Raw genomic sequence first — 19,135 nt, 5'->3', positions numbered from 1 at the left:
GAACATGGGTTTTGCAGTGAAACAGAGCTAGGTTCTACATCTAGATCTGACATTTAATCAGTGTGTAACCTTGTGAAAGTTGTCTAATATCTTCAAACATCAATTTCTTCAAGTATCAAATAATACAGAAACACTGCTTAAGTTTGTTGTAAAGCTGACACATAGATCCTGCCAAGTATGGTGGCAGCTGCATGACAGCCATTTAATGTTATAGCTATGAATGCCCGTAATGGAAAATGAACTACCTAAAAATGAGGAAATAATAATTTTAGAATAATATATATAGGTAAGGAAATTTTTATTCAGCAGGGAAAACTTTCTCCCATAGCCATACACAACTCCCACTCTCACCCTCCCCATTTATCTTTGAATGGCTGTTTTTACCTGCAACAATAGTAGACGATTACAGAAAAGTATCATGATATACAGCCAAGTTTCAAATATAAAAGTTGAAAATTAATGCTCTAAGTCACTAGCTATTATGTTTAAATAATAGCAATTGGTATTTATGTTATGTTTCAATAATAGCATTAGCTATTAATCCTCTTACATTTTAAAAAAAAAATTGCAGGTTTCTTTAACAAATTAGCAAATGCAAGAAAATGAAATCAATCTTACATTATAATTTTATTTCACAGCATGATAGTTATGTTTCAAATACTCTTGTTTCAGCATCTAGCCTCTCATCTAAGAATTCTTCTAATAAGTTCATTTTGAACAGAATCAAGCCTTCAAAGCCTGAAGAATAAGTTTATTCTGATATGGATTAAGATATAATTTTCAAAATGATGGATAATAAAACTTACCTTAATTATAGAGGTTCTGCCTAATCATTTCAAGTGTTCTTAATATTTCACAACTCCATGGAACTTTAGAGAGTGAGATTTGGTGTAGAATTTAAAATGAATTCAATTAGTGAAACTCATTTTAACAGAAATGTAGTCAATCAGTCCAGCAATGTCTACTGGGTCCTTCTATGTACCAGCACCAGTGCTAGATAATATAAATCATTATTTTTTTAAAAAACAGACACTATTCCTGTTATTACAGCTCAGCAGGGTAAACTTCTGGTAGTCAGAGTCACAGACACAAAAGGAGAAAAAGAAACAGATACCATAAAGGTAAATATTAATTTACTATATTATTTTTTAAATTCCATGCTGTAAAAGATGCCATAAAAATGTAAAAGACAGAAATACTTAGAGAAATGGAGAAATATTTTCACTACATATGAAAAAAGAAATGCCAAAAACTAACACTTAAAATGTTAACCAATAAAATATTTTGTATATATCAGTGCATATAGAAAAAATGTGGAAGATACACAGCAAACTGTGAATATGATTACCTGTTGGGCACAGAATGTGGTTAATCAGGAAAGAGGAGGTTAGTAACTTTGTCATTTTCATTTTAGTGCTTATCAGTGATGTCTAAATTATTTATTCAATCTTCTATTATTTTGTAATTCAAAAAGTATGTACTATCTACATTCATAGGAATGCAATATAAACTACTCCAAAGTATAGGCAAAATCATCTAACTTACGACCTATTTTTTTCAAAGTAAAGCTTTATATGTGGTCCATTAAGTGACAGAACAAAAACAAATCTACTACAATTCCTTATAAAAAAGACTATGCTGAGAAAAATAATAGATGATTACATTAAATCATACTCCATTTAGGGAGAAGATGAATAGTTAAATCATGTTCAGAAATGTGTCTTTAAAAAAATCATGAATTTACATCTAAAAGCAATTGCTGACCACTGAGTAAATGTCAGACTTCTAAGTCCCAGAAAATCAATGACAATGACAAAATTTTCAAGGGAGGGAAAATTTCTTATGGTAGAAGATGAAAAACAAAGAACACAATCAAATGCGATCACATTGCTAGAGCTACCTCTACTAAGTGTTATGGGAACATAAATAAGAGAACAATCAACTTTGACCCAAGTCTGGAATGGCTTACCAGAGTAGAGAATGGTGAACCCAGGCTTTAGGAGGAAAGTGAAATCCATTAATGAAAGAAGAGGCAAAGTGGCATTACAGACAGGAAGAATGTTGTGAACACTATGCCCAGGAGTGGCATATCAGGGTGAAGAGCTTAATTTAGATTAGTATATGATCCCTGATAAAAATTAACATGCATTATTTTTTAAAACAAACTATATTGTGCACACACACATAAATGTGCCTGCAAATCACCTGGGAATATTGCTGAAATTCAGATTCTGATTCAGTAGGGCTCCCGGTGTGGCCTGGAAGTCTGAATGTTTCTCAAGCTCCCATGTAAGGTTTGTCCTGCTCCATCCACAGACATCTTTGAGTCACAAGAATATGACACATTTGACAAGTTGTTTTATGAAACATGTCTGCTTCATCCTGGATCTCTATTCCATTAAATCAATCTCAAAGATCCAAATTAAATATGTTATTCTGTAGCAGCGAACTATTTTGGCATTTCTAACTTCATAGGAAAGTGAACATTTTACACACTTTTCACTTTTTATTTGTGTTTTTATTTTTTAAAAATTGGGATTGGAATTATTGTTTTGGCAGTTGTTAGTTTGTTTTGCATTTACTTTCTTACATTATTCTCTTCAACTCTTTGCCCTTATCTTGGTTCTGCAGTATCTACCTTGGTAAGACCTCTGTGATTTTTGGCAGTCATTGTCTTAGCAGCCTACGGTGGCATAAAAGAAAGAAAACAAGTCATCCAGTCTTTGCTTAGCATTGAATATTATTATCTAACACATGTTTATATAACATATATTCTGGGTTGGAAGTACGGCTGATTGTGACATCCTTCCTTTCATTGATGAGCAAGGTTGTTGACATCACTAATCTAGGTGAAGAAGTGTTCTTCCCCCTGCCTCTTTTTTCTGAATGCATCACTAAAACTGAGATGTAATTAAGAATTTGAAATCAAGTTTTATAGGATTAGATCTGCACAATTCACTAACAGATTGAGTGAATTGAGACAGGAGTATCAGTTTCCTCCTCTGTAAATTGGTAACTATAGTAATCATCCCATAAGGATAAAGTGAATAGTGTATATAAACATTTAACACAGTGTATGGCACATCCTAAGCCCCCATTATATGGTTGGTTTTGCTCATATTATTGTAGTGAATATAAACATCACAACCACAACAGCCACAAAATTCAGGTATGGAAAAGTGCACCTCTATTTCTCTATGATTAATTTACCCAGTAAGTCCCAATTCTCTCTGATGTTATCAAAAATTTTTCCTATTTAAACAGAGAAAAATGATGGAGCAGGATAGGTTTTTATTTTAGATATGTGCTCACAGAAGGCATCTCTAATTGGTGATATTGAAGTAGAGATCTGAAGGAAGTGAGGAAGCAAAGCATACTGCATGGGATCCCTTCAGTCCTTACCTCACTACACTGCAGGACGCCCACTTCACCTCTCAGAATCTGCATCCACTCTTTAGAAGAGCTTAGTGATTTCTCCCATATCTGCATGAAACCAACCTCCCAAAACATCTAGGACTCTCATGGAATGTTCAGCTGTGTTCTTGGAATCTTTTTTACGATGTGGTCAGTTCCCTCCTGCAAATCCATGAATATGGGATTTTTACACAGTGTATGCTACTTCCCAGCGGCTTCATGCCTCCCAAGCATACAGTCAAGATGGAATCAGGAAGGCCAGAATGGCTTTATGGATCTCTCCACCCACTTGGCCACAAGGGTTCTGAGAAAGTCTCACTAGAATTGGTCAGTGCCTAGCACTGACTTTGGCACAAATTAAAGGTTCAGTAAACACTTGCTGAATGAATGAAAGCCCTGACTATGAACTATATCTGAAGGAAGGATGTATTTAAATGTGGTAGAATATTCTATAATAAAGTACATTCTCCTCACGAAATTAAGATGAAAAGTTTTCAACTTTGCTTTTATCAAAAGTCATCAATTTCTCTTTTTAAGTGAATTTAAATTTGAGACAATAGGTTTGAGTTTTTCAAATTCTTCATTTTCCTTAAAACTTTCACATGTATATTTAATCTATAAGAATATAGAGATCCTGAAATTAAATAGTGGTGGTCAGTGCACAATTTTGTGAGTATACTAAAAACCGATGAATTGTGTATTCTTAAAAGGGTGAACTTTTTATGGTATGTAAATTATATCTCAATAAGCTATTATTTTAAAAATTCCAATTTAGATGTACATGCTTGAAGCTCTGACTCAGGTGGGGCAAAATGTTATGTAACCTAAACATTTGTACCACCATAATATGCTTAAATTAAAAAAAAAATGAAAAATAAAACAATAAAAACTCCAAGTTAATCTAAATTTCTTCTGGATAATTGGTCAAGTAAGGATTGCCCCACTCACCCTTTTCAGTTCCCTAATTTTCTGGGGTGGAGTAGATGGGAAAGCTTGTGATTTGCCATTTTTGGTGAGAAATTGTCTTCTTTTGGTCACCATTTAGTTATCATCACCTTCACAATCATTAGAAAGTGGTTTCTGCCTGCATCTGCTTATAACTTCCATGGGCTCCAGTCATCAGATCTACAGCAGTCACTTTACATGTGTTCTTATGGCCTCAATCTCAGAATCCTGAAAGCCTTCTGCCCACTGCCAGTCACTTTGTTTTCTCTCTCAGGAGCTTGAGAATTTGAGGCATCTCCTCCCATACTTGGCTTAAATTCCAGGAATGCCGAGTTCTATCTCAGGCCTCGCTTTCTCAGCCCTTTCACTATAGTTCTAGCTCCCTGATGGAATCAGGGCTTCTTTAAATAGCATGTCATCTTCCTGGGCTATTCCCTTGAAGAGGGCACAACATATCAGAGGTTTTTAGTTTCTTACTCTCTAAGGTGCAATCCTAAACCTCATTTGGACATCTAAGTTCTCTTCTTCTCTATTTCTTTTAAAGTTTCTTCTTGGGGGCAGAAAGAGCATCAAGTTCCTCTTTGTGTAGGAGAAAACCTACCTTTTATTTTATTCTTAATGCTTCCCAACTTTCTTCTTTATGGATCAACTTTATACTGAGTTTTAGGCACTAAATCTTGTTCTAACTCAAAACTCTCAGCTTTTGTGAATATGCCTGCTTTGTATTTCAAAACTATTGTCTCAGCTATGAGTTTTAAAAATCCAATCAGAAATTCCTCTGGCTTCTTTGTTCTGAGCTATATTCATACTCTGTTTGAAAGAAGTGTGGATGGAAAGCTATTGCAACTGTCAGAATCATGAGGGAAAAGTACAGCATACAATGGCACTCACTAGGAAGGAAACTTCTGTTCATAAAGATAGAAGTGCTATATGTTAAATCATTTAATCTTGTGGAAATTTTACCCAGATATAAGATCAATAGTCTTTGCATGCATAGAGAAATGATAGATAAATATATACATAGATATATAGATAAATATTTACTTTTTCTCCATTTCAACAATATATTTCACTTTATTAAGTCTTGAGCATAAAAAGATTGTGCAGAACAGAATGACTGTACTTCTTGAGTTTATACTGTCTTTTAGTCTTCACTCAAATAATATATGCAGATGCTAGCCTCTTCCCCACTGTTCCCATTTGAAACCTAGTAAGCTCTTATTCATTGTGGAATATTCAACTCAAGAAAATCACCTCTTCCACACAGAGCTCCTTCTACCTACCCCATGCACAATCATACCTTCCCTATCCTCCATCAGTATTCTCTTTACACCTCTACTACCCAGATCTTCACATTGAAATTGAATTACCCTCTACAGAGTTAGATTCCCAAGGTCAAGGATGGATGTATCTCTTTAAATATTAATTTGAGGGAATGTTCCACATATTTATCTTTGCCTAATCAAAGTTGAAAAATAAGGCCAAATTCTGTTTCATAGATTCCTGCTAGTAAGGCAGTTGAATTAGCCTGGATCCTACTACATGGTAAACTGGAGTGGGCATGGAGACTGTGGTTTCCAGATTTGCCTAAATGATTTTGGCAACGAAACATGTTCACAGGAGAAACAGGAAAATAGACAACTACATGAACGCTTCTCCTACATGCAAATTCTAAGAAAAACAGGAGGTTTGTCAACTTTCCAACAATTCAGAGGTGGTGATCAATACCAAGGAGAGTTTCAAAACCAAAAATGCTTCTTATAATACTTTGGTGGAGAAATGGATGGCAAAGACTGTAGGAATTTAGAGGTGTGAAAATTGAGGTGCCATAGAAAACATTTCACCTTTGGGGATTTAGGGTGTGATTAACAGAAGTCAGCAGGACACTAAGAGGTACTTTAAGATAGATTAGGGTGTAAATAATGTAGCAACATGTCAACTCTATCATATTCAAGCCAAAAACTCTTTTCTGAATACCTCCTCTGAACTCACCAATTAGGTACCCACTCTATTTTCTAATTATATCTGCATTTATCTGCAACCTCCTCTGAACTGAATTCAAGGACTCTTGGTATTCTTTGATCTGGCACAGTGGGACAGAGTAAATTCTCAACAAATACTGGTTGAAATGATCGAATAAGCACTCCAATGTTGGCTGGTGAAACATTACATCAGTGAGTGTGTAGCAGGAGGCACCAGATAGAGTGAAAATCAAAGGTGATGCATAGCAAAATGGTCTGAAAACTTACTGCTCTAAGACAAGCTAATATTTTCTTCCAGGATGTGAGTATCTTTTCATAATTTTTATTCTTTCCAGGATACTGATAACCTGGAAGACATTGCAGATCAAATAACATCTATTTAAAAATAGATTTTTCTTTTCTCAGTTTTCTAAGTGTTTGTAAGAGGAAAGCATTGGACGTTCTGGTAAGATATATTTGCCCTGATTTCAGGATAAATATTTAAGCAAAATAAGAAGGAAATCCATTCCAAATCAGGGGCCCTTAGTTTCATAGAAATTTTAACAGCATTATACATAGGTTGCTGCTGCTTTAGTTAATTGGTTGCACTGTCTTTGTTGTGGACTGTTCAAAAAGGCACTCTCCCTGGATTTCAGTCATGTTGCTGATGATGATTTTTTTGTTTGTTTCTTGTGAATAATCAAAACAAAGGGGAACCATATAGTATAGAAACAAGTGAAACTTACAGAAACGTGGAGAAGGAATGGAAAAGAAAAAGAAAAATACACGACTGGAAAGTGGAAAAATAAAAGACTGAAAGAGAGGAGATGATATCAGAAACAAGTAAAGAAAACAAAATATAAAAATTAAGTGGAGAAAAGGACACATTGAAAGCAAAACATGAAAGAAAGTAGAAGAAAGCCCTTCAGAGCTGAGATCACATACAGTGTTGTTAAACTTACCCTTAACTTGAGTGGACACCCCTTCTTTTATTATTAAGGACTAGGTATTATTAAGTACACTTTTAGTGTTCCTTGTAAGCAACATATGTATGTCTGAAAAGTCATTAATGTGATTTAAAATATAATAAATGGGCATCAATTTACTCATTTAAAAACATAAAACTGTTCAAAAACATGTCAGTAAGTGACCATATTACTGAGTAATAATTGTATTCTTGATGGGAGAAGAAATGGAGATAGAGTTATGCCAACTTACTACATTAATTAAGGTAAGCTGTACAACTGTAAAAAAAAAAAAAAAGACTCTGAAAACAGGAATTTATTTCTTCCTCACTTAACAGTTCAAAACAGGTATTCAGGCTTGTTTGTGCCTTTCTTCTATATGATGATTCAGTGACCACCCCCGCCCCCCAGGTTTCTTCCATCTTGAGGGGTTCACAATCTCCTAGAACCTTGTCACTTTTACATCGTCTTAAAGAAAAAGAATAGTGTGCTTGAACCATTGTTGTTGCCTTAAAAGCCCTGACCTGGAAATAGCTTGCATCATTTTTATTCATGTTCCATTGGCAAGAATTTAGCCACATGAACCCACTTAATGGATATGGTGTTCGTAGAACAGTCTTCTAGTCTTACACTATTATCCATCGGCAGTAGCATGTGGCATCAATGACACACCCCTTCTACCTAACAGACTTCCTTCAGCTGGTTTCTGGGATTCCATACTCTCTTGAATCTATTCCTATCTCACTAGCTGTTCTTCCTCAGTCTCCTTCTTCCCTGGTTTCTTTTCTTTCTCTTTGACTCCTAATGTTGGAATTCTCCGGGACTCAGCCATGTAATCCAGTGTCTTCTCTATCTAGAATCCTCAGTCAGTCAGTTATCTTTTCCAGGTTTGTGACTTTCAATATGATTTATGTACTGACAACTCCCGAAAGTATTTAACTCAGACTTTTCTGAAGAACTCCAGCCACTTTTTAGCCAACAACACACTCAACCTCTTCACTTGTTTTTTTTTTTTTTTTTTGAGACAGAGTCTCACTCTGTTGCCCAGGCTAGAGTGAGTGCCATGGCATCAGCCTAGCTCACAGCAACCTCAAACTCCTGAGCTCAAGGGATCCTCCTGTCTCAGCCTCCCGAGTAGTTGGGACTACAGGCATGCACCACCATGCCCGGCTAATTTTTTCTATATATATTTTTAGCTGTCCATATAATTTCTTTCTATTTTTAGTAGAGATGGGGTCTCGCTCTTGCTCAGGCTGGTCTGGAACTCCTGAGCTCAAACGATCCGCCCACCTCGGCCTCCCAGAGAGCTAGGATTACAGGCGTGAGCCACCGCGCCCGGCCCAACCTCTTCACTTGAATGTGCTGTGGATACCTTAAACTGCACATGTCCAAACCTTAACTGGTGATTTCCCCTCTTAAACCTGCTCCTTCTAATGCCTTCCCCAAATCAGTTGATAAAAATCTCATCCTTCCAGTCGCTAAAGTCAAAAAACAATGCCCCTGACTCCTTTCATTTTCACACTCTACATACACCCCAATCCAAAAAAAAAAAAAAAAAAAGAATGTCCAGTTAATTCTACCTACAAAATATTCAGAATCCCAGAATTTCTCACTTCTGCTTATACCAACCAGATCTAATCCACCACAATATATCTTCTAGATTATTTCAATAGCTTCTTAAGCTGTCTCACTGTGTTTACAAAGTCGACCATCATAGTTTATTCTCAAAGCAGCAACCAAAGTTATCTTTCTAAAAAGGTTAATTTTTTTTTTATTTCAGCTTATTATGGGGGTACAAAAGTTCAGGTTATGTATATTGCCCATGCCCCCTCCCCCATCTCCCTCTCCCCGAGTCAGAGCTTCAATCGTGTCCATTAAAAAGATTAAATTTTAAAAAAGGTCATGTCACTACTCAGCCCAAATCCTCGAAAAATCTCCCCTTTTCACTCAGAGTTAAAGCGGAGTTGTTTACAATGGCTTGTAAGGCCATGTATGACCTGACTCCTATTATCTCTCTGATCTTATATACTAATCCTCTACTCTCTCCTTGACTTCCAAGTTTGCCCTCTCACAGGTTCTTCCTTGTGCAGGATACCCTGTGACCATATCTGAAATGGACTTATGGGAAAATGTCCTCCTAGGGGCCTGTACTGCTTTCACAATTTCCTGCTGGTGGAAGCTTGATAGCATGAGGATAGATTTAAGGTTTGAACAATCATAGGCTTTTTAGGCAAAGCTCACTGTTTCTTTAACAATAAAATCTTCATAAAAACTGAGTATTTTTCTCCTATGTTTTGTTTCTAGCATCTATTTTTTTAAACATAAATATTAGTCCCACTATTTTTGAGTTTTGTTGTTGTTTGGTTTTGAATTTGTTTTGAGCTCTGCTTTGTTGTTGGTTCTCTCTCTAACTTTAATACATCGATAGCCACACTAGAAAAAAAAAATTTTTTCCACGGGGCCAGGGTGTTTTATTATGAAAATAGAATAAAACTTTGAAAACAAAATGCTCCTTTCTAATTTAATGAAAAAATTGTTGTTTTTTTATTATTTTCTGTGCATAAGTTATATGCAATTAAATTTGTCAAAATTGTTACAATAAGAACATCAACAAGTGAGCTTTTCATGAACCAACTGCAGGGTTTTGCCCAGGGGCCACCCATCACATAACGTGCATGCTACAGGATGGCAGCGTGAGTTGCCTGAGCACCACATGGCTCCCAAGGTAAAGAGACGTGTGAGTTACATATGTTTCACCAGGCCCTGGGCTCAAAACTAGAATGAGTTAAATACAACTCACATAGCAGCTAATGTGTTAATAGTGGCTATACACTAAAGCCATATGAAGTAATGAGCTTAGGCTTTCACAGCTCTCTGGAGCCCCCATTTTCTGGACTCTTCTTTTCTTACCTCTGTTTGCAAATCTATCAATCCCTACCTAATCTTGTCTCCTATAATATCTTGTTATAAGCTGCAAGCAGCAGTCAAGACAGTGACTTTCTGTTGTTGTCAAACATTTCCCATAGATCTAAAAGCTTAAAACATGCTCTGACTTCCAAGTTGTCTCATGACAATTTTATCAAAGGCTTACCAGAGTTTGACAGGAGTCTCTTCCTTTTAAAACTTCAACCCACACACTGCTTACCAACTAAACTAATGCCATATCTTATAATTTTATCATCACAACACTCTCCCTTCCCATGCAAATATCTGTATTCTTAGGATCTACATAACATATCAAAAACAATAGAGGCCTACTTCCTGTTCCTATAAAAGACAAGACAAAATTTTAAGAAGCTAGTCTCCATATACTGATTAAAGAAGCCAGAACATTTTATATTTCTATTCTATCCATTAGGGCTACATTGTTATCTGTATCCAACAGGCAGAAGAAAAAGAAAGTATAAAGAAGACACACCTTCTCTCTTAAAAGCTCCAACCTAAAAATGATGTACATTAGTTTTTCTCACACTAGAGAAAACAAAATCCACAACTACTGCAAGGATGCTGGGAAACATACTCTATCCATGTGCCCACAACTAACCTACTGGAATGGAAGAGGAGGAAGATGAATTTTGGTAGACAGGTAGCCACCACTGCCACCATTACTGTTTATGGCCTTGGTTCTTGGAAACTAAGAGGAAATAGAAATCAAATGTCTCATTTTATATACCTATACTAGTTGGATTTAAAGTAAGCAGACTATATAGAACATATAATATAAATTATAAATTTATAAGATAATGCACAAATAGCTAAACTATCAATCAATGAGAAGTTATAGGAAAACTATATCCTGTGTTTAGACTTTACTGTTACTTAAAGTTTCTAGGATGGAAACAAGCTAAGAAAATATTATTAAATTACCTCAAACTGTCACTTTAAGAATTATGGTAATCATTAGGAAACCATAGAACAAATGAGGACTAAGGCTCTAATTTTAATAACAAATTGACTTTAAAAAGTAAAATAATTAAAAATATTTTAACGTGGATTTTCCTTTTTTAGAATATATTAAGGTGTTTCTAATAATTAATAATGTTCATAGAAAATTGAACATTTTTTCTTTGTTTGTTTCATAAAACTCTCATAAATTATTAGTTTTATTTCATCCATTTTCTACATATAAAAATGTAAGATAAATTAAAATAATATCCACTGTTTAAAGGATTTTCCTTAGTCAAATTGACAAAATGGGTCAATTTGAGACATAAATAGGATGCAAGATTAGATTATTTTAGCCCTGTGCACAGAGAAATCATTTTTTTAGATGAAAGTGGAGAATAGATCAATGTGATGCATTTTGTGTCATTGCTAAACTGAGACTTTAGGTAAGATTCTCATCTATAAAGAATCCTTAGTAAAAATGAACATATCTTTGAAAATTGGATCTTCTAGCAGAGGAAATGATGGAGCCATAATCACATCAGTGAACTCACTTTGTATTGAAGTTTACAGGTTCATCTAACTTCATTAAATTTTTCCCCTTATTATTGTTGAAACAGAAAGATGGCAGGTGAATGTAGAAATTAATCCATTAGAGTGAACATGTTTCCATTTCAAAGTATGTTAATTTCGTTTCTACTTTGTCAGCTTTAATTTGTCACTGAACCTAAAATGGGATAATTGTGCCAGCATTTAAGTTCTCATACGTCGTCAAGGTTTTTCCTAGTTTTATAAAATTACATTTAGATTCCGTTGACACTGCTCAATGTATTACAAGGTAACATGTGTTGAGACTTGGCTCCCAACATGTCAAATTAAATCAAAATATAAATTAATTCAATGACAACTCCTGTTGATATTTGCTCATTATGTTGTAGATTATGCGTGGAATCCCTACAATTTCACCTAAATTATGCAAAGTACCTTTTATTATTTTTTAACACCTTGGATGTTCACTATGCAAAACCACAGGTACAATGATGCTTAGTTTGGCAGGGGAAGTATGGGACAGGTACTTATGCAACAGTGGAGATGTAAAGACACCAGCTAATACCCAGGGATAACTCCAAGGATTTTATCCTCTCTTAATTCATTTTGAATAGCCAAGATAAAATTGAAATAGCTTTGAAAAATTAAGAGCATAGAAATTTTAATTTTCAAAATATCTAGTTTTCTTATTTAACCAATGCCATGGTATTTTTATTTCAAATCATATATTCTTAGAAAAGATTTTTTTATTTGTCACATCTTAGTGTAAATGAAAATATCTCACAGATGAAGTTTTACTTTAATGATAAGCAGGAAAAGAAAGGATGGAGGAAGAAGAGCTTTTATATGAATAGATAAATGTCTATTTTGAGAATAAATGAATGAGTAATGAGTGAAAATAAGGGCAAATATATTTTAACAGTTCTCAGTTCTATACTCACACCCTTTTCCTCCTATGATATCATCTACCTGTATTAAACCATTCACTTTGGATAATTTAATACTTACTTCCAATTAAAGGATATCTTTGACAGTGTCCTTCCCCATGCCAAGGCACTCCATAAAATTTAGGGAAAAAATCACCTACCTAGTATGTGATGTAACTAATAATAAAAGGATCCTAGAAAATATTTTCAAATTATTTTACAGCATATAAATATTTTAGGGTGTTTTATTAAAATTAGATTTATAATGTATCTTTTTATATTTATGTTCTTGACTACAACTAAATACTAAGTATCTACAATGTGTTATAGTAAATTTTTGTCTTCTTTCTGAATAACTCATCAAAATAGTACAAACTGGGTTTCTCTTGCTACAGCTGTTAAAATATATTAGCACATTTTATTCACACTAATGTTACTGTCAAAGAGAAATCAAAAACTATATATAATCTGTGCCCAAAGTCATGTAATATTGAAAGACCAGAAAAATTTACATGAATAGTTACCTTATAAAAATTATTGGTTGCTAGGATGAATTTTCCTAGCTCATCTATTTAATGAAATACTGCTTAAGATCCTCCATTTTTACTTGAAGGTATTATTTTTCTTGCCAAAAGAATTTCACCTTTATTCTTTGCTATTTATGCAATTGTCTGACTTCAAAGAAAGAATATGTAATTTGATATTATCTATATTTTTTTCTATTTAGAACTGTAAAGAACCATCCTATTTTTGAAATAAGGACAATTTATTTTGTTTTTCATAATTTTTTATTGGATTTCATACCAAAACTAAGAAAGTTAAAACTCAAATTTAAATATATTAGTTATTAAAGAGAGAGGATGACAAAAAGTCATATTTATATCAAATATTTTCTAATAATTGGCTATTTTTCTAGTTATGCTATACATATAATTTTTATTATAACAATATTAAATTACAAATCTCTAGCTGAGTATGGTGGCTTATGCCTGTAATCCCAACGACTGGGATGCTGAGGCAGGAGGACCACTTGAGATCAGGAGTTTGAGACCAGCCTGGCAGCAAAACAAGATCCCTTCCTTAAAAAAAAATAAAAACAAAATTAGCCCCACATGGTGGTACACACATGTAGTTACAGGGACTGGGAGTTTGAGACTACAGTGATCTATGATACTGCGACTGCACTCCAGCCTGGGTGACACAGTAAGACTCTGTCTCAAAAAAAAAAAAAAAAAAATTTTTTTACACTTTCATTTACTCATCATCAACATGGAATTTTAATTAGAGAACATAAAACATTATGATATATTATGGTGGTAGAAAATCAAAAACATAACCAAAAAAATAGAAATCACCCAAAGTTAACTTTTATTACTATTCTGACATTTTTTTTAGTCATGGTATAATTTTATATAATTTTAAAAATCATATGGAAACATTCATTTTTCTTAAAAGGAAGATAAAAATATCAAATACATAAAGGTCAAACAATATAACTCGTATACACTCAGAAGAGTTGTCATTTGACTTTGTTCAGGGTGATGACTGCATGTCTTAGTGATGTCCTATTTGCTATGAATCTTCCAGGTGTTTGATGATCATCTTACATCTCTATGTCTAAACCTCTAGCAATATCACGGAAGTTTTCCTCTATTATTCTTTCAAATAGGTTTTCCATACTTATTGTTTTTCTTCTTCTTCCTCAGGGATATCTATAATTTTTTTTATTACTTCACATTCCATAATATCATACTTCACTCAGTGATTGGTCATCCATCTATGTTCTTTCTTCTGCATTTTTTACTGACTATGTTACATCAAGATCCTTGTCTTCAACCTCTGAAATTCATTCTTCTGGTTGGTCTGTCTGTTGTTAAAGCTTTCTGATGTATTTTGAAATTTCCTAAATGAATCTTTCATTTCTGTAAGTCCTGTTATCTGTTTGCTAATGTATATCTCTTTAGCGAATTTTTTGTTCATGATCTGAATTTTTTTTCTTTGGTTTCTTTGAGATGGTTTTCTACCATCTCCTCAATTCTATTCATCTGACTTGCCATCCATAATCTGAATTCCATATCTGCCATTTCAACAATTTCCTTTTTGTTGGAGTTCATTACTAGAGAGGTATTTTGATCTTTTGGGGGTGTCAATCCAGCTTATTTTTTCATGTTGCCGGAGGTTTTTCCTCCCCACCCCCCTCTGGTTTCTTCTCATCTAGGGCCACTTCTCTCAGTTCAAAACAGCAGATGTGGTACACCTGTTCTCTGCTGAGACTTTTGTTGCTCCATGAAGATAGAGATGGGTCCCTTGATGGCATGCTTGGGTCCTACTCCAGAAGCTTGACCAGGCAGAATGCACTGTGGGCCTTTAACACTGCTCCTCTGCCACATCTCCCCTGTTCCCCTGTGGCTATCAATGGGCCACTATGGCAGGGCTGGCCCCTGGTGCCAAGTGCACACATGAGGTGGAGCTCGCTGGCAGGATAGTGCATGCTTGTGGGATAGAGCAGGTCCACTGAGCTCAGCATGCATACTTGCATGCATACTTGCAGGCCTGGGCAGCTGAGGTGCCAGATGCATGGGTTGGGTGAGGTCCATGCAGTGCAGGGCACAGCAGGTGCTCAGGACATAGTGGCCCCATGGGCCCATGGAGCATAGCGTGGGGTAGCCCCTGGTGTGGAGGGGCCATCAGTTCACAGCTTACATGAAGGGTAGAGCGTAAACTCCAGACACAGCAGACGCACAGGGCAGGGAATCTACTAAGGATGGAGCAGGACTATGGGGTGTGGTGCTCACACCCATGGGCTGGGGGCAGCCACGGGGAAGGGTGCACAAGTAGGGCAAGGTGCTGCATCCATGGCACTTGTGCAGGACAGTGCAGACCCCTGGAATGCAGACCACCCATATCCAAAGGCTGCAGCTGTGCTGGCTTTCATCTTGCTCCAGGCCTTTCAGACAGCAGCAGCAGTAGCAGCAGCAGTCTAGCTACCCAAACAGTAGGCAGTGGGCACCGAGGGCTATGGGCATGGGTCCTGGAAAAGTGCAGTTGAACAGGATTGCCCGAGCCACAGCAGCAGGTGCCAGGCTCTTGGTCTCCTGCTCTCCCCAGATCCCCAAGCAGTGGTGGAGGTGGTGGGGGTGCATGTCACCTGCCCATGGGGTGCACACAAGTGCTGGTATTCCTTGCTCCTTCTCCACCTGCCAGGGGCAAGGGGGAAGCCGCAGTCATAGATCTGACCCCTGGGCAAAAGTAGCCTTCCAGGGTTGGGATGTTACAACCCTCTGCATATAGCTGTTAGATGACAGTTTTAACAGCTAATAGTGATCATTATTCTGTTAAGGTCATATTGCTTAATGCCTAATTTTAAATGCCTTTTTTTCTTTTTAAATGAGGCTTTAGCTTTTATTGAATCAACTGCAACAAATACTGGAATAAACATATAAATATTCTTATTTATCATACAAATATATTTTATTATTTATTTTGTAAACTGGATAAACTACCTGGTATAAGACAAAACACTCATTTTTTAGACAAAAATGTAGAAATATGCTTACTATAAAACTTTTAGAAACCTGGGTGTTTTACTGATAATATGAGTACTTTTATTTTTATTAATATATATTATTTATGGTGTGCTTTTACTTTCATTAATTTTATACTTACTTTCTTTGGGATTGATATTTATTACTTTTTTCCATTCTACTGTAACTTATTTAGTTATAGTATATTATTCTGTTAGCATATTGGTTTTCTTGCTATCTCTAACAAAGTGAAATATATTTACAATTGTTTGTTCCAGTATGAGCAGCATTTACCCCTGGACCGATCAGTTTCAGCTGGGTACTGGGTAAAATATATGAAGCATGTTTATAAAATATAAATCAACTGAGGAAACTCTTCATTTTAAAGATATTATAACTTCTTATCCAGAAAGATGATATATGTTTATTTAGTAAAGATTATTACTTTATTTTAATAAAAGGCTCATGCATTTTATTTTCTGTTTATATATTTATTTAAGATATTATATTTTCTAGCTATCTCAAGCTGTTGTATAAAAGATATTGACCTTTTTTTTATTCATTGATCTTATCAAATTATATTCCTAATTATAACAACTTGTCTTTAGATTTGGATAGGATGGACTGTCTATATCGTATCACTTGCAAATAATGACCATTTGTCTCTTCTGTTGCATTTCTTATGTTTCTTGCTATTTGTCTAACTGCAGCAGCTAAAATTTCTGTACAATGTTGAATAATGAGTGTAGGCAGACATAGTATCTTTTTTATAATTTAAAGAAAATATGTTCATGTATCATTATGAAGTATGCTTTTTGTTTAATGCCTTGACTCATGCTTGGTAAATGGCCTGCTTTTTCTAAGTTTCTTTATTATAAATGGATACTATTTATTTTTACTTTTTTGTGTATCTATTAATATGCTTACAAAGCTTTTATGGTTTACTCTTTTAATGTGATATGTTATATTAAAATATTTTCTAATTTTAAACGAGCCATGAATTCCTTGGTAAGAAAAGCTTGGTTATTATATGTTCTGGTTTTGTTTAGTTTTGCTGCTAATAAATTTCTGGGCTTCTTTTATCCCCTAATATATTGTTCAGGAATTTTTTTTTTATTTTTTTATTTTTTTATTTTTTTTTTGAGACAGAGTCTCGCTTTGTTGCCCGGGCTAGAGTGAGTGCCGTGGCATCAGCCTAGCTCACAGCAACCTCAAACTCCAGGGCTTAAGCCATCCTACTGGCTCAGCCTCCCGAGTAGCTGGGACTACAGGCATGCGCCACCATGCCCGGCTAATTTTTTCTATATATATTTTTAGCTGTCTAAATCATTTCTTTTTATTTTTAGTAGAGATGGGGTCTCGCTCTTGCTCAGGCTGGGCTCGAACTCCTGACCTTGAGCTATCCACCCACCTCGGCCTCCCAGAGTGCTAGGATTACAGGCGTGAGCCACCACGCCCGGCCCGTTCAAGAATTTTGAATCTATTTTTGTCATTGAGATTCATTTATAATTTTATTTTTTATCCAGATACCTGATTTTATTATGTAGTTAAATTTAGCCTCATATAGAAAAACAGTTGCCCCCTATTTTTTATTTCCTGGAAGAGTTTGTAAAAGCAGAAAATACCTGTGATATAAATTCTTAGAATAATTCACCTACAAAACTATCTGAACTTAGCCGTTTGAAGGAACATTTTGAATTCCTAATTTAATTGCTATATAATTTTCATTATTTCTGTTTCTTCTTGAGCTGGCTTTTAAAATTACTTTGCCTAGGAATGAATCCATTACATCTAAACTTTCAAGTTTATTGGCATAAAATTATTCACTCTCTTAGTGTATATTTAGTTTCTCATACTTTTACTTTTTTTATACTTTATGTACAGCTGACCTTTGAACAATGTGGTGTTGGGGGCATTTACTCTCAATGCAGTTACAAAGCCACCTATAATTTTTGACTCCCTTAAAACTTAACTATTAAATACTAATAGCCTACTGTAGACCGGAATTCTTACAAATATCATAAACAGTTGATTAACAAATATTTTTATGTTATATGTATTACATACTGTGTTCTTACAATAAACTAAGGTAAAGAAAGGAAAATGTTATTAAGAAAATCATAAAGAAGAGAAAATATATTTACTATTTATTAAGTGAAAGTGGATCTTCATAAAGTTCTTCAATCTCATTGTCTTCATGTCCAGTAAGTAGGCTGAGGAGGAGAAAGAGAAGGGCTTATTCTTGTCGTCCCAGGAGTGATAAAAGTGAAAGAGGTAGGGGAGGCAGCAGAGGCAGGCCCTTAGGGAACTTTACAGAAATACATCATGATTTCTGTCTGACTTTTTTGCTTGTTCATTTCTTTAAAAATAATTCTATACAGTACCACTCCTACTTCCACTATTTGCTTTAGTTTCAGTGCCTGTGTCATAGAAAGGCCCATGTCATAAATGCAGGCAAAAGCAGTCTTGCATATAACCTCCCAGAGGAAGAGAACAATCATCAATGGCAAGTGGCAGTTGCAGTGAAGCAAAACCAACAGCTGGCTTCAGGCTCAGGAGAGAAGATTAAGTCTCCTCCTTGTGGTTTCCAGTGCTCTACACATTCAGAGAAACTTCTCTAGTAACGAACTATAGAAATGGTCTCAGAAAATATAATCTTGGAACGCTTCTGACAGATAGTCTAATGTCAAGTTGTTTTCTGGCACTTCTACACCTTCGTCCTCAGCCTCTGGCATTGGTTTGGAAGCAGTCACCTCCATCAAGTCACCTTCTGTTAATTCCTCTGGTTTGGTGTCTATTTACTCTTAAATTTCTCTAAGATTCATATTTTGAAACTCTTCACCCCCACCTTTTTTACCATATTCATAATCTCTTCCATGATTTCTTTGATTGGCTCTGTTGTAAATCCTGTGAAGTCATGCATAACATCTGTGCGAAGTTTTCTCAAGCAGGAATTTATTGTTTTG

The 19,135-nt window shown here is 35.2% G+C and overlaps 1 pseudogene; it reads right to left on the bottom strand.

Moving 5' to 3' along the window:
• Positions 1 to 18,628: 18,628 nt before the first annotated feature.
• LOC138382020 (small nucleolar RNA U3) lies at positions 18,629 to 18,828 on the bottom strand (annotated as a pseudogene).
• Positions 18,829 to 19,135: the final 307 nt, after the last annotated feature.

This window comes from Eulemur rufifrons, chromosome 3 (genome assembly GCF_041146395.1).
Source record: "Eulemur rufifrons isolate Redbay chromosome 3, OSU_ERuf_1, whole genome shotgun sequence".
In the NCBI taxonomy this organism is placed as follows: domain Eukaryota; kingdom Metazoa; phylum Chordata; class Mammalia; order Primates; family Lemuridae; genus Eulemur; species Eulemur rufifrons.
This window is presented reverse-complemented; position numbering and strand designations above follow the sequence as displayed.